Here is a 25,389-nt window from a genome sequence, read left to right on the forward strand (position 1 = left end):
ACATTCTACCAACACTCTACCTCTGGTTTACTGAGGAATAAGTAAAAACTTGAAAAGAGGAGGAACTTTGAGTTTCCATCTTTCCCTTTCTTTGTATGTTATCATATTTTGCAAACATGGTTGGCTAATTCAGGGAAGTACATGAATAAGGATATGATGGGATTCTTTCGTCATTTGTTAAATAACTAACATTATTTATATTAAAAAATTTTTTTAATGTTTATTTTTGAGAGAGACAGAAATAGAGCGCAAGCTGGGGAGGGGCAGAGAGAGAGAGACACAGAATCCAAAGCAGGCTCCAGGCTCCGAGCTGTCAGCACAGAGCCCCACGCGGGGCTGGAACTCACGAACTGTGAGATCGTGTGACCTGAACTGAAGTCAGATGCTTCACCAACTGAGCCACCCAGGCGCCCCAACATTATTTATATTTAGAGCACCATTACTTTCTTTCTGCATTCAAATCAAGTTCTGGGTCAAGCAGAAAGCAAGTCCTCTCAGGGCTCTGTGTGCCTGCCGCCCTCTGTTATAGATGGAACTCACTTACCTTGTGTCTGCCTTGAGTAACACCGAACTCCCCGACATCATGGGGATCCATGGTAATTCTGCCCTCATGGGACATCAAGAATGTCACATGCAAATGGAACAACAAGGAAGAGTAGATATTCATATCATACCTGTCTTTACTTGCACACATGCTCCCATCAATGTAGTGTAAAAATCCAACACAAAGATAAAATTATTAAAAATCTCGGCAATAGAGCGTTCAAACAGGTGTGGTGTGAGTATACGGCTCTTGCATTCTCTTTGTTTTTTAAAGACTTTATTTTTAAGCGATCCCTACACTCAACATGAGGCTCAGACTTACAACCCTAAGACCAAGAGGCATACGCTCTGCCGACTGAGCCAGCCAGGCCCCTCATCTCTTACGCTCTTAAAGCAGGCCTTGCTCCTTGCTCTGTGTACACCATGGGGAAGGACGGTCTGCTCGAGGAGCTGTAACACACACCCTTCGGACTGTGCTGTTGTTCTCACCATACAATCTCCACCTTTGGTGAGGAGAGGGTTAATATTTGTTTATGGAGTTACCCATCCCGAAAGATCAGGAAAGGGAACCGTTCTTTTCTTAATTCATTCAGCACATAGGTATTGATTCCCTCCTGTTTGCAAAGCACAAACTCCTGATGTTTAATTATCCAATTTGATCTCAATAGAAATGGAGTTAACAATTGATCATGAGGAAGTGTCCATAAAATCTCAACAGTATGGGGTTTGGAAAGTTTCCATGTTGGTGAACACCTCTGCGTATTGGGAGGACGAAGCCTTTGGAACCCTCCCAACCTTATCCTATGTAGACCTTCATCTGGCTGTTCATGGGTATCCTTTATCATGTTTTCATAAACTGGTAACTCTCTGTATTTCCTTGAGTTCTATAAGCTGTTCTAGCAAATAATCAAATCCACAGGAGAGGAGGTCATGGGAACCTCTGATTTTTTTTAAAAAAGACTTTTTTTTTTTTTTAAGTAATCTCTACATCCAGTGTGGGGCTTGAACTCACAACCTGAGATCAAGAGTCACATGCTTCACTGACTAAGCCAGCCAGGCGCCCCGAGAACCTCTGATTTTAGCCAAGTTGAACAGAAGTTGTGGGTTACCTGGAGACCTACTACTTAAAATTGGCATCTGAAATGGGAGACGGTCTCTTGGGACTGAGCCCTTAACCTGATCTGATCCCATCTCCAGGTAGATGTCAGAATTGAGTTCATTTGCAGGACACCAAGCTGGTGTCACAGAATTGCTTGATGTGGGAAAAAAAAATTTTTGCACATCTGGTGTCAGACGTGTTATGAGTGTGGTAGTTCTGCGAGAATAAAGGAGAAACACAGTACTGAGGGTTTTCACCCCACACACATTGCCAACATACTTTCTCCTTTTTAAAAAAAAATTTTTTTTTAACGTTTATTTATTTTTGAGACAGAGAGAGACAGAGCATGAACAGGGGAGGGGCAGAGAGAGAGGGAGACACAGAATCCGAAACAGGCTCCAGGCTCTGAGCTGTCAGCACAGAGCCCGACGCGGGGCTTGAACTCACGGACCGTGAGATCATGACCTGAGCCGAAGTCCGACGCCCAACCGACCAAGCCACCCAGGCGCCCCCATACTTTCTCCTTCTTAAGGGCTACTAGTTAGTGACATGTTCCTGGGAATACAATACAAAATATAAAGCTTCAGTCTTCAATGTTTTACAAGCTCTAGGTGAGAAATACCAATAATAGCATAATTTACACCATGTTGGGGAGCCTGCCATAATCTCTTACTTATCTCTGTAGTCCTATCCTGTGAATCCTTTGCAATGTCACTTCATTTATTACCCTGACATCTTCCAAGGCCAACTATCTTTCTCTACCCACTCCCTCCCCACTTCCTTCCTTCCTTCCTTCCTTCCTTCCTTCCTTCCTTCCTCCCTCCCTCCCTCCCTCCCTTCCTTCCTTCCTTCCTTCCTTCCTTCCTTAAATTCCACTGGAGTACAGCAGGTGATTTATGCCAAAACAATTGATTCGATTCATATTTTTTTCCAGTTGGTTATTAGGTCAGATAAAGCCAGATAAATACAGGTCAAAAACTTATTGTATTTCACCGTCTCTCTGATCATTAAGATTAAAGTCATATGTGATTATTCATTTATCTGTCAAATATGTATTGATGACATAGGCTAGGTGGTAAAACAGTAGTGGGCAATGTAAACATGCCTCCTGCTTTCATAGAGCTTACACTCTAGTGAGGAAAAAAATAAATATATTAGTTAACAAATAAGGTACTTTCATCTAAAGTTAACAGCTATCGGAAAAAAATCAAATACATGGTTTTTTGATTTGGGAAGCTAATTTGGATTGAGGGTCAGTTAAGCCTTTCAGAGGAGGTGACAATTGCACTGAGACCTAAGCTAGACCTTCTCAACCTACAATTTGCATATGAATCACGTGGTGATCTTGTGTAAGGCCTGTTATGATTTAGTAGGTGAGGGGTTGTGTGCCAGTTTCTGCATTTCTTACAAGGTCCCGTGTGATCCCTATGGTGCTTGTTCGTGGAGCACTTGTGGGGAAGAAAGGCCAGTGAGAAGAATCTAAAGAGAACTCCAGAGAGAGAAAACAGCAATTGCATAGATGCTGAGGTGAGAAGGAGGTTGATGTTTGGGTTCAAGAAATACCGTTTTGTAGAGAGAGGCGAGGAGTGGTGAGTAGGAGATGAGGACTACGCAGCAAGTTCGAAGTGGGCCAAATCACACAGAGCCTTCAAGGCCAGAAGGTTTCCTTTTATTTCAGGGTAGTGGAAGACATTGGAAGATGTCAAGGGGACAAAGAGGAACACGGTCAGATTGAAGCTCTTGAAGATCAACCTGAAAACCAAGGGATAAAATGAATTTTAGGGGAGCAAGAGTAGGAGGAGAAGAGAGTTTAGGAAACCAGAGAGGCACTCCTTATGTGAGATGTCGGCGGCTCGGACCCGGATGGCAGCAGGGGAGAGCGAGAGCAGCGGAAGGCTTGGATGGTGAGCTGGGAGCAGAACCAGCAGGACAAGTGCATGGATGAGATATGGAGCAGGTAGGAAAGAGACATTAAGGATGTCAACTGGATTTACGTTTTGATCAGCAAATAGCAGGTGACACTGTGTCCTGAGATGTAAAACCAAAGCAAAAACCAAAAGTAAATAAGTAAATAAATAAATAAAACCAAAACCAAAAACAAAAAACTTACCTTTTTTGGTAAGTGGGAAGGGACTATCATCCAGAGTGACTCTTACTTCTAAAGCCTCTGTTTGTATGTGTGCTGGTGCAAATTTCATTTAGAATCTGACATTAGAATCAAGGTAGGAAGGCAAATGCATCTGAGAATTCCTTGATTAATTAATTGATTAGAAAGCCATTCAGGCGGCTCTCTCTCACAAATCCACCCTCCCTCTCCCGCTCACAAAGAAAGAGAAGAAAGATAGATCATCAGTGACAAATGAATGGCCTTTGCAGAAGCAAACTTAGGGCCAGTTTCACTCCAGGAGACAACACTGCCTCTCTCCCTCATGGTTTCCAGTGCTCTACATGTTCATAGAAACTTCTCTAGTAAATGAACTATAAAAATGATGCGTGAAAGTATAGTCTTGCGTCTGCGAGTTTAGAATCATTCGGTAACGTATCATTACAAAAAAGAGAGAGAAACAGTGCTACCCTGATGAGTGATGGAAGTTGTCTGGCAAACAGTGTTTTACATTATAATGTAAATTAAGTAGACTTCTTTTGCCTGAGCCTGGAATTTTCCAATGGAAGTTGATTTCTTAGAATGGGGATGGATGGAAAGTTAGGGTATTTCTAAAGACCCACCAGTAAAATAGCAGTGTTTTACCCTCAGAGATTTCTCCCTGTTGGGTTCCCATGAATAATTTCCATCACTGGAAAGAGTTTAAGAAAAAGTTACCTTTTTCCAGTTGAGCCTCTTTTGACACATTTTTCTGGTACCATTAATATGCTCATATTTCCTGTTGGAAGAATGGTTAAGATCTGAATGATTATTCAAATCCTTTTTTTTTTCCTTTCAAAGTTATTTTTCCTTGAAGAAGTTTCTTTGTCACTGTCAAGGTTAAGTGAAGTCACTCCTGAAGGAAAAAGCAGAAGGAATTTGGAAAACCATAAACCCCAGTGACCTATCTCAAGAATCCCCAGTAGATCTCAGGGTTTTTAGGGTAAATCATTTTGGGAAAATGTTTTCTTCCTTTGCTGTTAGGTTGACGAGGCAAAAGAAATAATACTGTTTGTGTCGACCTTTGTTCTAGAGCAATTTCTCAAAGCAGGTTATAGGATCCCTGGGAATTTCTACCTGAATGATACAAAGTTGTATTTTCACCACCCAAAACCGCACATAGCAGATACTCAGTAGATGTTAATTGAATTACATTGAATTCTAAGAATCTGCTAGAAATCTTAGATCAGTTCCTTTCATCTTACAGATAGTGAGCAGGAAGCCAAGGAGGACAAGTTGAGAGTCTGGCCCCTGGGCAAAAGGACACATGTGGGTTAGGAATCTCACCATTTCCTTTGAAATTGAAGATGCCAGTTTCTTAAGGACACTTTATAGATCAAGGCTCTGAATCCATAAACATCCCCTTTGCAATTATCTTGCTAATTCTTTCTACAGGCAAACTTCTAAGTTTTTTCTTTACTGCTGTGGTAGGATAAGCAAAGATCCTCCCCACCCCCGCTCCATCTGGGGAGAGATGTGGGGATCAACAAATTCTATCATAGGAAGTAAACAAACGTTCTCAACTGACAGGGACCTTTGTAATGACATGGATCCAGGAAGGAAACAAAAACGACTTTACCACAATAATGCCAAAGTTTTCATCATAGGGCTAGGTGAAAAACACGCTAATGGCTGAAAAGTACTTTGCCTCTGTGTTACTGGCCTGCATTCTCTTTGGCAGATGAGTAATACTGACCGCGGGGTGGGGGTGGGGGTGGACATCTGTCCTTAGGTAATTCAGGAGGAAACTGGCCTCTGCTGGCCACCCTCACGGCCTGAGAGGGAAAGGCACTGAACGTGCACACTGTGTTCCGCTACAGGACCAGCCCACGTTCCTCCTACTTGAGAGCAAGCAGCAGGCTGGGCAGAGGAAATCTTCCATTAACATCCAGCTGAAGTCCAAGGCATTAATTTTTGCACTTAAGAAGAGACAGCGACAACTTAGGACTGCTTCCTCTTGTGAGGAATGGGGCAGCTTTCTGTGGCTAAGGGATGGGGATGCTACCTAGGAAACTTAGAGGCAGGATGTGAGGAGGGTGACAGAGGCCTGGGGAGAGAGAAGTAGAGAGCAACTGGAACATCCATTCGGTGTAGCTCCTGAAAGCTCGATGTGATCCCTTGTCCTGTCTGCTCACCTCCACCTTTCCCCACAAGGTCACAGGGAGCAGGTTACTAAGACGGGATATCACTATCTGTGCTACTAGGAATGATTTTGCAATGCTTACCTAACTTTTGATGTTACTCCTTCGTCGGTGTTGAGGGGTGTTTAGGCTCAGGAAATTAGGTGTGGTTGTATCTAGGAAACACAACAAACTTCCTGGTCACTTGGTGGGCCTGGGTAGACATGGGTCTAGGAGGGACACAGGCCAGACTCTTTCCCATCACTAAGATAGAGAGGAATTTACAGGCCAGCAGATGACCTCCCCCCTCCCGAGTTGTGTGAGACAAGATACCTACTTTGCCTTGACCTCCCCCTTCGAATGCTAGCCAAGTCCATGCACACGACAGCAGGACAGGAGAGGGGTTCCTGGAACACCCGGCTCACGTGACATTTAATTGTTATTGCAGGTGGTGGGCACATTCTGGCACTGAGCAATCCTTGCACAAATGCTAATTAAATGCCTAGAGATGGCAGAATCCAAGCTTAGTTCTGGGGAAATTAATTCTTTTTGGTCTCTGACCTTAAAGATCCATTTTTAGATTGAGGAAGATAACCATGATGGGATCATTTGTTTCAACTCAATTGGATTGAAGAGGAGACTATGAAATAAGTCCAGTTGGTTCACCCAAGAGATGAGAAGGACCTGAGCAGGTGCAGCGGCAAGAAGGATGAACTAGAGAGGGAAGCTGAGTCTGAGAGACATTCTGAAGGAATCCCAAATGGCTGCGTTAGGCAGCTGGACACAGTGGGAAAGGGGGCGGGGGGGGGGGGGGAAGGAGCTTGTGGGCTCCTGTTACATAATTCTGACCTCGTGTACTTAGAGAAACTAAAGTTGAAATTTAAACGTCAATATTGTCCAAGTCAAAGGAAGAACTGAGAGACTCCTCTGACCAGCTTCTGTCATTTATCGCCCCCACATGATTCGACTTGACTGAATTGACAGGCAAAGTGTTTTAAATTTGGGGCTTTCGGTGTGAGTTCCAGGGCAACCCCAGCTCGGAATTCCCTTTCGAGGGGTGTCAGAGCTGCTCCTGCCTGTCAGTCCCTAGACTGTCATGACCAAAGACTCAGCACCTCTGGGATAGGGCAGCTTCAGTTGTGGCATCAGGGACTTGGTATTTATTCTGTGTCATGAACGAGGCTGTTGTTTTGCCCTTTTGGACAAGTGTGTGTGTGTGTGTTGGAGACTGTGTAGATTCTGGCAGTTCTAGAAAGGGTGGGGCGGAGGACTCACCTCAGGGAAGGGAAGGAAACAAAGAACATGGACAGAGTAACTTGTCCAACACTAACAGCAGATACACTGTTTTCCTCCTGCAAAAATGAAACAAATGTCAAGATGAGGAAGATACACGTTCAGTAGGACAGTGAAGTATGGGCTCCAGACTCGGATTGGATTAATCCCCCTAACCCTGGGGCCCTGGGCTGGTTTACCCAAGCTGTCTCAACTCTTAGCTAAAAACCTGGCACATAGTAAGTGCTTAGTAAATATTAGCTTCTACTATTCTAAGTCATTTGGAGCAGGAAAGGGAAATCAGAACTATTTTTCTAAACCTGAACAGGAAGCTAAGAAAAAGTAGCTCTCAAAACAGCACTAGAATATAACTCCAAAAGCACACGCAACAAATGAAAAAATAGATAAATTGGACGTCACCAAAATTAAAAGCTTTGTGCTTCATAAATCTTTTTTTTTTTTAACGTTTATTTATTTTTGAGACAGAGCATGAACGGGGGAGGGGCAGAGAAAGAGGGAGACACAGAATCGGAAGCAGGCTCCAGGCTCTGAGCCATCAGACCAGAGCCCGACGCGGGGCTCGAACTCACGGACCGCAAGATCGTGACCTGGGCTGAAGTTGGACGCCTAACCGACTGAGCCACCCAGGCGCCCCAAAAGCTTTGTGCTTCAAAGGACATCATCAACAAAGTAAAATGACACCCCCCACACACCACGGGAGATAAGTTTTGCAAACTATATATATAATAAGAGACATATCTAAAGTATATAAAGAACCCCTACAATTCAATAATAAAAATCACACAACTTAATTTTCCAAAACGGGCAGCAGACCTGAATGGACATTTCTTTAAAGAGGACATGCCCTGGGGCGCCTGGGTGGCGCAGTCGGTTAAGCGTCCGACTTCAGCCAGGTCACGATCTCGCGGTCCGTGAGTTCGAGCCCCGTGTCGGGCTCTGGGCTGATGATGGCTCAGAGCCTGGAGCCTGTTTCCGATTCTGTGTCTCCCTCTCTCTCTGCCCCTCCCCCGTTCATGCTCTGTCTCTCTCTGTCCCAAAAATAAATAAACGTTGAAAAAAAAAAATTAAAAAAAAAAAATAAAGAGGACATGCCCGTGGCACATGAGCACATGGGAATGCTTGGCATCTTTACCAATCAGAGAAATGCAAACCACAAGTACAAGGAGACACTACTTCACTTACCCTATGGCTGTCACGAAAATGACAAGTACCAAGTGTTGGCAAGGGAGTGGAGAAATGGTAACACCGCCCACTGCTTGTAGAAATGTAAAATGGTGTGGCCCCCTTGGAAAACAGTCTGGCAGTTCCTGACAAGGTTAAACATAGAGTTACCATATGGCCTGTGTGAGTAGAGCAATTCTTCTTCTGAGCATATACCCGAGAAAAATAAAAATTGTGTGCACACAAAAACTTGCACACGGGCATTCATAGCTGTATTATACAGCACAGCCAAAAAGCCCCAAACAACCCAAATGTCCATCAACTGGTGAGTGGGTAAAGGAAATGTGGTCTATCTATACAGTGAAGTATCACTTGGCAATAAAATGAAATGGGGGCGCCTGGGTGGCTCAGTCGGTTAAGTGTCCAACTTCAGCTCAGGTCATGATCTCACAGTTCGTGAGTTTGAGCCCTGAAGCGGGCTCTCTGCTGTCAGAGCAGAGCCCGCTTTGGATCCTCCGTCCCCTTCTCCCCCCTCTCTCTCTGCCCCTGCTCACTTGTACTCTCTCAAAAATAAATAAATATTAAAATAAAAATAAATGAAGCACTGGTATACACTGTAATGTGCATGAGCCTTGAGAACATTATGCTTAGTGAAGGAAGCCAAACACAAAAAGACCATATTTTGTATAATTCTATTTATGTGAAATCTCCAGAATAGGCAAAATCTGTAGAGACAGAAAGTAGATTAGTGGTTGCCAGGGGCTTGGGGTGTTTGAGGAGGAATGAAGGGTGAACGAGAATGGATATGGAGTTTCTTTTGAGGAGATGAAAATGTTCTAAAATCGATTGTTGTGATGGTTGCGTAACTCTGTGAATATACCAAAATCCATCGATTTATACACTAAATGGGTGAATTGTATGATGTGAATTATATCTTAATAAAACTAAAGAAAAAAAAAGAACAGTACTAGAAGGAGGTATTAGTATGTTAAGAATGTTCCTTGTCAGGGGCGCCTGGCTGGCACAGTGGGTGGAGCACGTGACTCTTGATCTCTGGGTCGTGAGTTCAAGCCCCACGTTGGGTGTGGAGTCTACTTAAAATGAAAATTTTAACATATACAAAAAAGAATATTCCTTGTTCTATTATACCAGAGAGTCTGTGTGTAATAGATGACTATCAAATGAAAAATTTCTAGCGGCTATGCGGAAGATTTCCATTCATGGTCCTGAATGTCCCACATTTTCATTAATGACCCAGAAAAGACCACCTGTGCTGAATATCTTGCCTTTGTTCCTCCAGATCCAGTCTCCACCGTCCACCCGGCTCTCCGTGGAGGCTGATTTGTGTGAACTAGGCCAGTGGGCTCCTGTGGCTCATGGTTGATCCGGCAAGAGATGGAATGGAAGGGAGGGGAAGGAGGAATTTGGGGATGTTAACCAAAACACCACCGATGCATATGTGGCATAAAGCAGGATCCGAGGACACCTAGACTAAGAACAACGGGGTGGTTCCAACAAGAGAATGTTTAATACAAAGTCCAGGTGAAGATGTGGTTTAATAAAAGTCCAGGTGAAGTTTTCATTATTGCCAACTCACTGTGAATCAAGAGTTCAGAAATGCACACCCCCTGAATAAAATTCTAACATTCTGAAGCCCCAGATAAGGGAATGTTTGCATTCTCTTCCTTTCTGGTCAGAGCACGCTTGGAAGTACTGTGTTCAGCTCTAGGTGACGTGTGAAGAAACTGCTGCAGCGTTTAAAGCATCCATTGTTTTTTTGTTGTTGTTGTTTTTTAATTGTTTCAAGTTTATTTATTGAGGAGGAATGAAGGGTGAACAAGAGTGAATATGGAGTTTCTTTTGAGAGTTTGAGTTTCTTTTGAGTTTCTTTGAGAGAGAGAGAGAATCCCAATCAGACTCTGCACTGTCAGTGTGGACTCACGAACTACGAGATCTTAACCAGAGCTGAAATCAAGAGTCGGGCACCTAACTGACTGAGCCACCCAGGTGCCCCAAATTTTAATGCATCCATTTTATTTTCAGCCCATCTCTTGGGTAGCAGACATGAGCAAATGGGTGCTATGAAATTAGATAATTCTATAGGTAGACATGGGCTGTTTCTAAAATCACCTGTCCCAATTTTTTTTAAGTCTATTTTTTTTTTATTTTGAGAGAGAGATAGAGCACAAGTGGGGGAGGAACAGAGAGAGAGGGAGACAGAAAGAATCCCAAGCAGACTGTGCTCTATCAGCACAGAGCCCAATGCTGGGCTCAAACCCACAAGCTGTGAGATCATGACCTGAGCTGAAAGCAAGAGTTGGACACTTAACCGACTGAGCCACCCACATGCCCCATACATCTAATTTTTAAGAAATTGTTTTTGAACGAAACTCTCACTTCCATCAAAGTAAATTCTTTCCCAGAAAGAAATTCTAGAATATTTATTCAAATAGACTTAATAATCCACCCTGCAAACCTTAAACAAACCCAGACCTATGTACACATATTAGCCTCAAACCTAGCACATATGGAAGAACTGTCTAATCAATAAAGTTGATCAGAAATATTTTCTCATAAGCTTAGTTTCAAATGTATGGTGACATTCAAATAATGTTACAATGTTCTTGCTGGAAGTACCTTTGATATCATGTAGTCCAAACCTCTACTGTTGTAGGTAGGGGGATTGAGGCCCAGAGACGTTAAATGGCTTGTTCTCATCTGAGTTCTCCTGATTTCTTTAAATTTTTATTTTTAACATTTATTTATTTTTGAGAGACAGAGAGAGACAGAGCATGAGCAGGGGAGGGGCAGAGAGAGAGAGGGAGACACAGAATCTGAAGCAGGCTCCAGGCTCTGAGCTGTCAACACAGAGCCCAACATGGGGCTCAAACCCACGAATCGTGAGATCATGACCTGAGCTGAAGTCGGAGGCTTGACCGATGGAGCCACCCAGGCATTGCTTAGTTCTCCTGATTTTAACCCAGAATCTACAAACTGTGCTACATTGCCTTCCTGATGAAATCCTGCTACTACTAAAAGTTGATGAGTTTGGACCAACTTGGAGTGGACTTTGTCTTATATTCTCAATGTTTATTTGGTATCTACTTGGAACTTAAAAATATATAGTACTTATAATGTTTTATTGAGAGCTTTTCAAAAAAAGTTTTCCTGATTTTTCATCTTATCTATTCATTACACCAATATTTATTGAAAATCGATTATGTTAGGTCATGTCTAAAGGTAAGCACAACAAACAGAAGAAAAAAGTCTTTGCCTTCACAGAATTTATCTCGTAGTTTTTATTTTTTATATTTGGAGTAGACTTCGAGTCAGTTGAAAGAATTCTTGCATTACTTCCTGTGAAAGCCAGCCTCCAATAATCCTTGCCTCCTGGTAGTCACACCATGTATAATGCCCTCCCGTGGTATCCTATGCTGAATGTGTGCTAGAACGCTGTGGAAGTGACAGTGTGTGACTCTGAGTTTCAGTCATGGAAAACATTGCAGCCTCTGTCTTCGCCTCTCTTGGCTCACTTGCACAGGGGAAAGGACCCCAAACAGTTCTGTGGAGAGGCCGCATGTAGGGAGGAATGAGACCTCCTGTCAACAGCGAACACTTACTTCTCAGCCATGTGAGTGATTCTTGGAAGGTCACTTGGAAGTGGCTCTTTGGCTGTGTCTCGGAAGCAGACCTTTAGCCTCTGAGAAGTCTTCAGGTGCCTGCAGCCCTGGCTGGTATCTTAACTGCAACTTCACAGCAGGCTTTGACTCAAAACTTCCAGCTCTGCTGGAATTTATGACCCACAGAAATTGTGGGAAATACGAATGTTTATTGTTCTTTTACCCCACTAAGTATTGGGCTAATTTGTTATGCAGCAGTAGATAATCAATACACCTCCTGGGTTTTAGGAAGGCTTCCTACAAAAGAAGGATCTGGGAAACACGTGCATATTACGAAGTGAGAAGGAAGCATTATTTTCCCGCATTTCTGGGTCGAGAGAACCAACTTCTGGTGGGAAACACACATACAAACACAGGCCATTTCAAATCCATGGTTTTTGGTAGAATGTTCAATGCATCTGATGCCGTCAGAAATTGGGGTTTCAAAATGTGATTAGGCAGCATATAGAGGAGGTCCACATTTACGACATGGGAGAAAGGAAGATCTTCTCGACTACAATAAAGAAGCCTACAGAAATTAATTTAGTGTACTGAAACCCAGCGGTGGGCATAGCAACACAAAAATATTGCAAAAAGTGCAACAGCTCAGCAAGATTATTTGCTAATAATTTATTTTCATCAAGAAAAGAGAAACATATCCTTGGTAACGTGCCAGTTCTCAACAAGCTAATCCATGGCAAGTCTTTCTCTGGGAAAAGAGATAATTAAATCGCTCTGAAGTCTCTGCTCCCTAACTACATTAGTCATTAAGGCTGCTCACAAATATTCTCATTCTCTTTCCTTCCTGACATATGGTGGGTTGTACTTTCTCACCCACTCGAAGGTATGTGCCTTGCTTTGGCCAGTGAAATGTGAGTGGAAGCTTTGAAAGTCAGGATGCTTCACCGTCTTATCTTTTCCTTGTCATGGCAACCAGCACTGTTCCTGCTAGTGGCTGCTCTGTCAACCTGGGGCCTGGAGTGAGGATGACAGTGGTGTGGCATAGAGCCCCCGGCTGACCATGCTAGAAAGCAGGGTGAATCAGAAACAGATCTTCAGGGTGCCTGCTGGCTCAGTCTGTAGAGCATGTGACTCTTGATCTCAGGGTCATGAGTTCAAGCCCCATGTTGGGAGCCTACTTAAAAACTAAAGGAAAAAAAAAAAGGAATCTTCATAGTTAAGTCACTGAAATTTTAGGGTTACTTGTAACCACAGCATAATCTAGACTATGCCCGCTGAAATGCTAATAAGTAAGTGAAGCTCACGTTCATTGTTCTTGTACCGTCAGGTGCTAGCTCAGCAGCTCTTCACTGGTTGAGGAGAGCCACTAAGAGTATGAGTCTTGCTGGGAGTCAGGTGCCTTCCATCCTGTGTCTCAGTATATTTTCACAATAAGCCAGGTATTAATAACCCCATTTTACCTGTAAGGAGCCTGAGAAGTGACATGGCTTGCCCCAGCTCCCTGGCAAGCAGCAGAGCTGGGACAAGAAGCCAGGTTTTCTGAAGCTAAAACCTAAGCAGAATCACTGAAGTGTACTGGGGCCTCCTATTACTGATTATGAACTAAAGTAATTTTAGCCTACATGATAACTCAGCTGTGACCTCTTCCTGCATTAGTCACTTTTGCCTCCTCCTTCTTGTCTCTGCTTTTCTATTTTCTGCACAAATCCTCATCATGCTCCCCCAGTTTGAGGTCATTGTCCCCCTCCCCCTTAGTGATGAGGAAATAAATACTCGGCATGCAGCCCCCCAAAGGTATACCAAACATTTTGTGCACATTGCAATTTTACTTTGTCCATATAGGAACCCTGTAGCAAAAGTATTATTGACTTTATTTTAAAAACAGGAAACTGAAGCACAGGCAAGTTATGTAAATCATCTAAGGTCTTAGTTAATAATCGTTGGTGGGTGGATTTCAAGCCTGTGTCCATCTGACTCCAAACCTCTTGCTGTTTCCAGTGTCTGTTCCCACAATGATATTCCCTGCATCTAAATCCTTATGGGGGAAAGATAAAAACAAAGTTGGATTAAGACACCCTGCAGACTCTTTGGGCTTTTCTCTCAAGAATTAGGCCTTTGGTCGCCCAGAGTCTACAAAGATCCAGAGATCCAATCATCATGAGAAAACAGGACCCTCCGATCTCCTCGGAGAAAAGTTCAGGAACAAGAGCAGCTGGAAATGGGCATTTCTCAAAATTTTTTTATTTTTTTATTTTATTTTATTTTATTTATTTTTTTGTTTTTAATTTTTTTTTTCAACGTTTATTTATCTTTGGGACAGAGAGAGACAGAGCATGAACGGGGGAGGGGCAGAGAGAGAGGGAGACACAGAATCGGAAACAGGCTCCAGGCTCTGAGCCATCAGCCCAGAGCCCGACGCGGGGCTCCAACTCACGGACCGCGAGATCGTGACCTGGCTGAAGTCGGACGCTCAACCGACTGCGCCACCCAGGCGCCCCTCAAAATTTTTTTAATGTTTATTCTTGAGAGAGGCACACACAGTGCAAGTGGGGGAGGAGCAGAGAGAGAGGGAGACACAGAATCTGAAGCAGGCTCCAGGCTCTGAGCTGTCAGCACAGAACCCAGTGCGGGGCTCGAACTCATGAACCAAGAGACCATGACATGAGCCAAAGTCGGACGCTTATCTGACTAAGCCAACCAGGCACCCCTGGAAATTGTCATTTAATTTCCATTCTTTGATTTGCATGTAGAAAGTGCCCAGTGTCTATTTATTTATAAACTTGAATTCTCTAGGGGCTTCTCAATGCCCGTGGTAGACAAACACAGCCTCCATAGCTTCTAGCTTCAAGGCAGGCATGGGTACTTGGCTGGTCCTCCAGATGGGCATTTTTGGCCTCTGCATTTTCCTTTTTAACCTTTTTAATAACACTTCTTTGGACTGCCACGGACTAGGTAACCAACTTCTTGGCCTTTGGCTCCAGCTCTCCTCCTGTTTCACTGCTTCAAAAATTAATTGTTCAGGGGGCGCCTGGGTGGCGCAGTCGGTTAAGCGTCCGACTTCAGCCAGGTCACGATCTCGCGGTCTGTGAGTTCGAGCCCCACGTCAGGCTCTGGGCTGATGGCTCGGAGCCTGGAGCCTGTTTCCGATTCTGTGTCTCCCTCTCTCTCTGCCCCTCGCCCGTTCATGCTCTGTCTCTCTCTGTCCCCCCCAAAAAATAAATAAATGTTGAAAAAAAAATTAAAAAAAAAATTAATTGTTCAGGTCCCTCTGGGGAATGAAAAGATATAGGTTCCTGGTATTCGAGGCTAAGTATGTGAGGAGTTATTTACCCCCACATCTTTTTTTTTTTTAATGTTTATTTATTTTTGAAAGAGCATGTACTTGCACAGGGGAGGGGCAAAGAGAGGGGGTGACAGAAGATCTGAAGCGAGCTCTGTGCTACAAGCACAGAGCCTGATGCAGGGCTTGAACTCATGAACCATGAGATCATGACCTAAGCTGAAGTCAGACGCTTAACCGACTGAGCTGGTCTTAACTTGTCCATGCTATGAAAGGTTCTCCTTTCCCTGCCTTAGCTGTAGCAAGGGGAGATGCCAGAGGCTGGACTGGAATATCTCGTGGTTGACCTTCTAGTTGTAAGGTCCATATAAACTAGATCAGTTTTAAGTTGAAGCCACAATATGCGTTGGTTTAACAATCACACTAGTCACTCATTGAGTCAGTGTTTACTGAGGACCTTACTCAGTGCCTGGTTCTCCTCTAGAGGCTGGTGACGACCAGTGAGTGAGACAGACAAGGTGCCTGGGAAGAAAGAGACAATAAACAAGAGACAAGTGAACCTGGTAATTTCAGATTGTGACCATTGCTGTGAATGAAATAAACAAGGTAATGTGATCGGGTATATGAAGGGATAAAGTTTGTTACTTTATTTATTTATTTATTTATTTATTTATTTATTTATTTTTTAAGTTTGTTACTTTAGATAGATGGCTATGAAAAGTTCTCTGATAAATGACCTTCTGAGCTAAGATGTAAATGATTAGGAGCCGGACTGGGAAAGAATACTTCAAGTAGAGGGAGTAAAAATTCTAAGGCTCTCAGACTGGAGTAAGTTTGGGATGTTTAAGAAATAGAGTAAAGCTGGGATGATTACCATTCATTGAGTGGTTACTATGGCCCAGGCACTGTGCTATGCATTTCCATAGTATCTCATTTTAATTCATCACAGTACCCCACAAGGTAGCTGTTATCTCCAGTCTAGGTGAATCCTTAGTTCTGTTGGCACCAGGGGTTTCCTCACCTCCATGATGGCACCCTAGAGAAGTGGATCTCAATTGGGGCTATTTGAAAATTCAAGACTGGGCTCTTGAATTTAGCTAGCATTTAGTAGGCGGTGACCGGGGAGGAAGACACCTGTTTCAATAAGTAAGACGTCTCACACAACAAAGAATTGTCCCTCTTTACACCTGATTCTCAAATATACCAACAGATCAAGGCAATCTCTCTCAAGGCAACTGGGAAAAGCACTAGGAACATCTTTTGTTCTAATATTTGGTCTTTGACCTTGGTTTCTCACACAGAACTCCCAAATTCCGTGGGATTTCTTAGGTGATAGGAGTGTCTTTTGTTCTATTGAGGTGACTCTTGGTGGGTTCCTGGATAGCTTTAGGATGGGGGCTGATCACACATGACTAGGAGCTTGGAACTTTCAGCTACATTCCTTGTCTTCTGGTAAAGGAAGAGGGCCTAGAGATTGAGTTAATGATTGATCATGCCTATGTGATGATGCCACCATAAAAATTCCAGAAGTACAAGGTTTGGGGAGCTTCCAGGTGAACCCATGGAGGCACCATGTAGAGTGCTGTGCCATGAGAAGACACTGAAACTCCACACCCCTTCCCACATACATTACCCTGTGTATCTCTTCAACTGGCTATTCATTGATATGCTTTATCATGTCCGTAATTATATAATAAACTAGTAAACATAAGTAAGTGTTTCTCTGAGTTCTGTGAGCTGTTCTGGAAAATGATCTAATCCAAGGAGGGGTTCCTGGTGCACCTCTGATTTGCTGTCAACTCAGACAGAAGTACAGGTAACCTGGGGACCTACAGCTTGTGACTGGCATCTCAGGGTGGCGGGGGTGGGGGGGTGGGGGGGGGTGGGTGTTGTGGGACTGAGCCCTTAACCTGTGAGGTCTGTGCTAACTTCAGTCAGTGTCAGAATTGCAGGATAACCAGGTGTCATTTGGAGAACTGATTGGCATCAGAGAAGTGTTTAGGAATTCAGTCACCAACTAAATGAAGGGAAGATGATACTTATTTTATTCGGAACTTTATCAAGAAATGTTCACCACTGCAGAAAATCACACTACCTGCTGCAGTGCTGGTCATGGCTTTCAGTCACCAGAATGACACAACTGTATCAGCCTGCATTTGTAACTGTCATGTGCAAATATGTAACACAGGAGACCTGATGCTTCTTGCAATTAAGTTAAAATTAAACCTTTCTAAGACTTAAAATCCAACTTTTTTGTTAGCAGAGAGGCATAAAATGCATTCTTATTTCTTAACTTATTCATGATAAGTCAACTGACTACTTCAGTGGGTATTCTAATGTAATGTGCCCCAAGCAAAGGCTTCTAATACATGTCATCTTAAATTACTTTATTTCTTCCATATATTATAATAAAGAATTAGTGCTGAAAATCCACTGTCCCTGAAAGTTCTCCAGTCCCAGGTAAACCAGGACTGTTGGTCACCCTAGGTAGTGTTATTTTTTTTTTCCCTGAAATTATGTGTGGGTAGGTTCTATTATCTAAGGATTTAATTCCATGATGGCAAAGGAAGTGTTACAAAATATCTGTTGTAAGAAAGGAGTATTAGGTCTGGCGGGGTGGAGAACCATGCCCTAGAGAAAGCCCTGAGTCATGGCGGAGTTTAAGGACAGGATCTGTTTCCACAGGCTGTCCAGAATGGGGAACACCCAGGGCTGAGTCCAGCCCTTCCTGCGTAGATAAGAGTTGCACCCACACAGCGGGGCTAGTGTGTTGGGGTGGGGTGGTACATCCCAGGGCATTTGGCAGCTCTATTCCTTGCACGGCAGCCTCCAGCATGCATGTCGAAATTAATGCACACAATTATAATTTTTATTTTTGGAAAATCGTAGAGCAGAAGTTTGTTTTTTCCGGCCCTCGTACCTTTTTGACACTCCTGTTCTTGTGCTGTCTATGTCCTCATGTTGAAAACTGTCCCCAGACAGCAGCACCGTGGGCTCTGGCCTCAGACAAACTTTGATTTAGGTCTCTGCTCTGACCCGATCACTCTGTGTTTCAGCTTCCTCCACTGTAAAATGAGGATGATGGTAATATATCTGCTGCATCGAGTTAATGTTAGGAATAAATAGGAGGACTAATGTCATTCATTCTTAGCATGACACATAGTAAATGTCTAATAAGTTCTATTTGTTATTATCCCTTGGGCTACCTACCTCTGCCCTTCCCAGTAGCAACCTGTGAGCCAATTTACTTATTTCTCATTCTTGCACCTCGTCTCCCACCTGTGTCACTGATTGCACATGGTTAGTTGGAGAGCATTCCACTTAATGAAGCGATTCATATTAAGGTGAAGGTTGCCTGCATTTTAAAGCTTATTTACCACCACTGGAGGATTGTGTATGAGCTATTTTTAGAAATGAGAGAGAAGTGGCAACAGATTTTCCAGTGCTCCCTGTTATGGGCTGAATTGTGTCCTCCCCAAATTCATATGTTGAAGCCCCAACCCTAGTACCTCTGAATGGGACTGTTATGTGTAGGTAGGGTCTTTGAAGTGGTAATTTGGGTTAAATGAGGTCACAGGGATGGACCTTAATCCCATGTGACTGGTGTCCTTATAAGAAGGGGGGGTTAGGACACAGACATGCACAGAGAGAAGACCATGTGAAGACACAGAGAGAAGACTTTTAGCCATCTACAAGACAAGGAGAGAAGCCTCAAACGAAATCAGTGCCGCTGACACCTTGATCTTAGACTTCTAGCCTCTAGAACTGTAAGGGAATAAATTTCTGTCTTTAAGCCAACCCAGTCCATGGTAGACAGCCCTAGCAGACTGTCACACCCCCTTCCTCCTGTCACAGATTAAAGTTCCTTGTTCCAAATCCCAGATAAATTCCTTGAATTCCCTGTTCTCTTTTCTTTCATCCTTATGGCAAACCCTGGAGATTCAGTCTGTGGTCACAATGGGGAGGAAAGGAATTAATATTTTTGAGTTCTACACATGCCAGGTACTTAATCATGATAACTTGCAAGTCGTTATTACAGATTAGGAAACTGAGGGTCAGAGAGGGTGCACATCTTTACTAAAGTAATCATTCATTCATTCATTCATTCATTCAACAGGTATTCATGGAACATATATATACCCCTGCCTATATACCAGGCAATATGAAAGAGGCTGGAGATACATCAGTGAATCAAATTGACTTACTCCTTGTTCTCAAAGGGCTAATAGGTTAGTGGGGAAACAGATTTTAAACAAATAATCACATGGGGGGGCTGGCTGGCTGTTGGTAGAGCATTGATCTCAGGGTTATGAGTTCGAGCCCTCAGTTATGAGTTGGAGATAGAGTTTACTTAAAAAGATAATCACACAAATAACTATGTCATTATAAATGTGACAACTTACAAAGGAGCACAACACAGTAGGAGAGCCAGATCAGTTTAATTCCATTTAATAAAAATTTACTGAGCATCTATCATATGCCAGATGTTGTGCTAAGTGCTTGGGGAGTATCAGTGAAAATGACAGATATGGATTCTATTCTCTTAGAACTTCCACGTCTAGTGGGAAAAGAAGACATTAAACCAGCCTTACAAATGAGAGAGAGAGAGAGATGTTATGAGAGATGACTTCAAGGTTACCTGGGGGCATAGCGAAAGCATATCATTCAGTATAAGAAATCAAGGTGGGCTTCTGGAGGAATTGCTATACTTACTGGAACGAAGAATCAGGTAGCAGTTAGCCAAGCAGAGGCATGCAAAACTTTTTCCAGTCGGACCATCTCCAGTTCAGATAGTACTTTTCTCCCCATAGACTTTCTCAGAAGGCATCTTTTCTCTGCCTGATCATACACAAGTTGTTCGGATAGAACATTGGGCAGTAACCAAGAGCTATTTACACAGTCTTGTCTAGAAAGGGACATTCATCTGTGGGAGTAACTCTAAGAACTTCCCATCTCAGTGGGTAACTTTAGGGCACTTCCTTTACTATTCCTTCTGTGGCAGACACTGGTGGTTGGCTTAGTGAAAGCCTTTTTCCTGTTGCCCTCTGCTATACAAGCCAGAAAATGAATTTATTTATTCACCCAGACTCCCTTGCTGGAATGTTTGGTTATGTGGGCCAGTTCTAGCCAATAAGCAGAAATTACTGGGTAAGCTTTTAGGAAGAACTTTTTAATTCCTTTTTCTTTTCTTTTCTTTTCTTTCTTTCTTTTCTTTCTTTTCTTTTCTTTCTTTCTTTCTTTCTTTCTTTCTTTCTTTCTTTCTTTCTTTTTTAAAGATTTTATGTTTAAGTAATCTTTACTTTTAAGTAATCTCCCCAACATGGGCTCAAATTTACAACCCCAAGATCAAGAGTCACATGATCTAGTCAGGTGCCCTAAGGGAAGAAATTTTTTTTTAATGTTTATTTTTGAGAGAGAGAGAGAGAGGCTGAGAGAGACAGAGACACAGAATCTGAAGCAGATTCCAGGCTCTGAGCTGCCAGCACAGAGCCGGATGTGGGGCTCAAACCCAGGAACGCCCAGGAACCCCGGGAGATCAGATCCTGAGCCAAGTCAGAGGCTTAACTGACTGAGCCACCCAGGCACCCCAGGGAAGAACTTTTTTAAAGGGACAGATTCACCTGAACTAGAAGTGCAATAGCCACCTTGTGATCAGAGCAGGAAAGACACTTGCTAAGGATGTTGAATTGTAAAGAAAGGCCCTATTTATGCCCTGACTTCACTGTTTGAGAGGCTACTGAATCTTCCCTTCTTCAGTGTTTTAGGTGGTTTTCCCCCCTGTTCTTATTTGCTGCATAAACACATCCCTAACTGATTTACCCACTGCCCTTTCTCCCTGGTAACAAAAAATAGGGGCTTGGACATTTCTACCTTAGCTTTGAAGGCTTGTAGATATTTTCTACATTCTGCTTCATGTCAGGATATACCTGGTTGGGAAGTTCTAGGTACTGCCAGAAATTCAGGCTGATCACATGGTGTTTTGACACCTGGATTCTGGATGGCAGAGCCAGCTGCCTTCTGAAATTCACTGATTTTAAACACCTGGGCACTTGTATTCTCGTGCTTCGTGTTAAAACAGGTAAGAAGTATTTAGGGAGTGGCTCCTCTCCAAAGTCTGAACACAATAAAAATGATGCACATTAACTGTGCAAAAAGTTATAGCTGAAGGAAAAATAGAAAAGGAAAAATTGAAGAGAGAGGAAAAAAAAAAGGCAAGAGTATAAAGACTAGTGTTGGGTAGTAGATCAGATTATCTTCCCTTTTGTGAGATCTAGATGAGTGGAAATATATTCTCCCAAAGAAAGTCTTTCCTTGGGGTAGAAAATTCCTCCGGACACCTCCCTTCCTCCAAATGCTACATCTTTTAGTTATAGGGAAGTATTTACAGAACAGATTTTCTAAAGCAATCACACTGCTCTGCAGTATAATTTCAAAAGCATTTTTCTTAATGAAAAAACCCCCTGCCCTTTTGTTTATACGAATCTTTCCGGGGCGCCTGGGTGGCTCGGTCGGTTGGGCATCCGACTTCAGCTCAGGTCATGATCTCACAGACGGTGAGTTCGAGCCCCGCGTCGGGCTCTGGGCTGATGGCTCAGAGCCTGGAGCCTGCTTCCGATTCTGTGTCTCCCTCTCTGTCTGCCCCTCCCGCGTTCATGCTCTGTCTCTCTCTGTCTCAAAAATAAACGTAAAAAAAAAAACAACCATAAAAAAAAAAAAAGAATCTTTCCCCTTGGAACACAGCCTCAGAGTTGTAAATCAAAACTACATGTTTACCTTATCGTAGTTGACTTTCTCTGATTCAGAAGTTTTGATCTTTGTGAAGTTGGTCTTCAAAGAACCAGACTAGCCACCTGGACTCAGGGCTGTATTCTGTGTGTTGTTGGTCTCACCAGTTGAACTGGGGAGACTGCAATGAACTGTGTTTATTGACCCGACTAGCTGGTTGCCTTGTGGGCAGAGGCAAAGGAGAGTAGCAGAAAATCTGGAAATAAGACCATCCACCTCTCCTACCGAGGTTTGAGAGACCCATTTGCCCCACTTTTCCTTTCGGGTACCTGACAGGGGCTAGTGCTTTGGGCTAAGTCAGCAAAGAACGCTGCAAGGTGGAGAGTGGAAAGTCTCCCTTGGTTTCAAGGAGCAGAGAAACATTGAGCCCGCCTAGGAAAGCAGATTTATCACAGTAATAAAACTGGAACCAGAAAGCTGATCAGGGGTCAAGGCAGCATGAGGGACTGGCTTCCCCCTTTGTCTCTCCCATGGTATGTGCCTTCTCCCTCTTGTGATCTCTCTGCCTTTCTTCTAAGATATGTGTGCCCTATTTTCCTCTACTTATTAATGGGCCAATTCTTCAATCTAAATGCCAAAAAGAGCTAGTCCAAATGACTGGGCTTAATCACATTGTTCCTTTGGGGTAGAGCTCTTTGCCCCAGGCATCCTCATGAGCCATTAGCCAGCTGACGGACAGGCTGCCTCAGGCCAGGTGTCCACCTCTAGTCCACTCAGTGATCACTGATGCACAGACATCAGCCTGATCTGACTTTCCTGATCCAGGGGGCTGCAGACGGGGAAGTTTACGCTAGAAGCAGGTGTCAGATAACACAGTTTCTGGGACTTACATTTAGACCAAGACCCAGTGCCGTCATATGCCCGCTTTGCTCGACCAGATTGACACTCAGATTTCCTTTTCTGTAAATAGGGGATAATAATTTAACCTATTTCACAGGATTGTGGTGAAACTTAAACAGGATAGTGTATATAGGTGAAAGGGCTTTACAAATCGTTAAATATTATACTCATGGCATTGTTACCAGAAAGAGAGAACCTGAAGACATTGTGAGCCATTTTGGCTTCTCAGAAAGGTTAATGGTTCTTGTAGAAAGAGAACAGTTGGCAGGAAATAAGGAGTGGGGAGTGCTGGGGGCAGGTGGGCAGAAATCCTCTGCCACTGTGAGTTAAGGGGTGTCCAGGGTTAGCTAGCCACAGTCCTGGTCCTCAGGGTCTCACGAGGCTCTGGGTGCTTGGTATACGTGTGCTTGTGAGCAGGTGTGTGTGTATGTGTGTGTGTGTGTGTGTGTGTGTGTGTGTGTGTGTGTGTGTGTATCTGTAAAACGAGTGGCAGAGAACAGAGAACCTTCTTCTATGTCTTCAGAGCCTCTCTTCCCCTTTACTGAAGTTCCCCCTCTCTTTTAAAAAATATTTTAATTTAATTTAATTTTGAGACAGAGAGCATGAGCAGGGGAGGGGAGGGAGGGGGACAGAGGATCCGAAGCAGGCTCCATGCTGACAGCAGCGAGCTGATGTGTGGCTCAAACTCACTAACCAAGAGATGGCAACCTGAGCCCAAGTCGGACACTCAACCGACTGAGCCACCAGGTGCCCCAAGATATTTTATTTTTAAGTAATCTCTACACCCAATGTGGGGCTCAAGCTCCCAATTCCAAAATCAAGAGTCACACGCTCCACCAACTGAGCTAGCCAGGCCCCCCTCAATGCTTCCCTTTTTGCCATTAACCTCTCCAAATTTCTTTAAAGACCAGCAGAAAAGCAAACAGGAAATTAAAATTTCAGAGTTGAAAAGAGAGAGGTGACAGTGAATAGGCAGAAGTCACATGATACCGAGTGTGAGTTCCCCAGAAGGGCTGGGAGGTTCAGCCCACAGAACTGAACTGTGGGGGGATTCTGGCTCATAAGTAAACATCCTGTAGATGCTGTAAGTATCAGGCCCGTTGTATGAAAAGTGGCCCTGACCTTGGGCAGAGCAGCATCTGGGCACCCCTGGAACTCCTTGACTCACTGCTGAGGTAGCTGAATGAGGGTGTGGTACTGATAAGTGCAGTGGCCTTGCGGCTGAACTCACTGGGACCCTCCTTAAAGCACAGGAGAAAAGGTAGGGAGAACAGCCTACTGAGGTCTTTCTCAGCAGGTCTCCTGGATGGGAACCCTGGGCCCTGCTTGAGGAGGCTCAGGTTGCTCACATTCGAATTGTCATGCAAAAATATACTGAAGCGTATAGGCAACATTCAAAATGTATTCATAGAAACAAAGCTCTCCAAACACACTGCAAGCTCTAATGTCTTGGTCCAGCAGACTACCTACTGAATTCTGCTGACTGAGATGGGCCTGTGCAGGGCCTCATGGGGCAGGAAGATTAACTAGGGGACCAGGAAAAGTAGAAGCAAAGTTTTTTTTTTTTTTTTAATTTTTTTTTCAACGTTTATTTATTTTTGAGACAGAGAGAGACAGAGCATGAACGGGGGAGGGGCAGAGAGAGAGGGAGACACAGAATCGGAAACAGGCTCCAGGCTCTGAGCCATCAGCCCAGAGCCTGACGCGGGGCTCGAACTCACGGACCGCGAGATCGTGACCTGGCTGAAGTCGGACGCTTAACCGACTGTGCCACCCAGGCGCCCCTAGAAGCAAAGTTTTGATATGTTCCTTTGTGAAGCATACAGGAAGGGCAAACAAGGGGAGATAGGGAAGTGAAGAAAGAGATGAATCATTCTCCTCTATATTTGGCTAATTCCCTCATTGGCATTGGCAGATCTGACTGCTGAATCGAAGTCCTGGGGTCCTTGTTTTCTTCTCCCAGGCTTTTCGTTCTCTGTTAATTAGGACATTGGAGAAATTGTCATGATAATTATAGTGTCTAGACTTGGGGAACTATGGGAAGCAGTAAGTGAATATTTAATTGCAGAGTTGAGAAGACACATGTAGACGACAGTATTTTGAAAGTCTTTTCTGAGAACAATGCTACTCTGATCTGTATTTCTTGGGATTGCCCTGACATTGCCGGTTACATAAGGGGACTCTTGGGGGCGCCTGGGTGGCTCAGTGGGTTAAATGTCCGACTTCAGCTCAGGTCATGATCTTGTGGTTCATGAGTTCGAGCCTTGCATTGACCTCTGTGCTGACAGCTCAGAGCCTGGAGCCTGCTTCAGATTCTGTGTCTCCCTCTTTCTCTGCCCCTCCCCTGCTTGAGCTCTGTCTCTCCCTCTCTCTCAAAAATAAATAAAGATTAAAAAGAATTTTTTTTTAAAAAGGGGACTCTTGAATGTTCTGTCTGAGCATTTAGGGTTATCAAAATTTTCATTTTCTCAGGAAGATTCCAAGGATCTTCAGAAAAAGCTGTG

At 43.7% G+C, this 25,389-nt stretch overlaps 2 long non-coding RNA genes and 1 pseudogene across 3 annotated transcripts; all 3 read right to left on the reverse strand.

Annotated features, from left to right (window-relative positions):
* Window positions 1–3,289: 3,289 nt before the first annotated feature.
* On the reverse strand, window positions 3,290–4,637 carry LOC123379684. Its single transcript, XR_006584527.1, has 2 exons — window positions 4,464–4,637; window positions 3,290–3,394 (listed from the first exon to the last, which is right to left on the reverse strand). It is a non-coding gene; the product is annotated as an uncharacterized LOC123379684 (long non-coding RNA).
* On the reverse strand, window positions 3,917–4,151 carry LOC111561996 (annotated as a pseudogene).
* A 1,362-nt stretch (window positions 4,638–5,999) lies between the features above and the next one.
* LOC109502454 lies at window positions 6,000–20,146 on the reverse strand. 2 transcript variants are annotated; one of them, XR_006584526.1, is made up of 4 exons: window positions 19,973–20,146; window positions 8,381–8,505; window positions 7,181–7,257; window positions 6,000–6,081 (listed from the first exon to the last, which is right to left on the reverse strand). It is a non-coding gene; the product is annotated as an uncharacterized LOC109502454 (long non-coding RNA). The 2 variants fall into 2 exon arrangements; XR_002745020.2 differs by lacking the exon at window positions 8,381–8,505.
* Between the last annotated feature and the right edge of the window lie 5,243 nt (window positions 20,147–25,389).

The sequence above is a fragment of the Felis catus genome, chromosome C1, assembly GCF_018350175.1.
Source record: "Felis catus isolate Fca126 chromosome C1, F.catus_Fca126_mat1.0, whole genome shotgun sequence".
NCBI classification, from domain to species: domain Eukaryota; kingdom Metazoa; phylum Chordata; class Mammalia; order Carnivora; family Felidae; genus Felis; species Felis catus.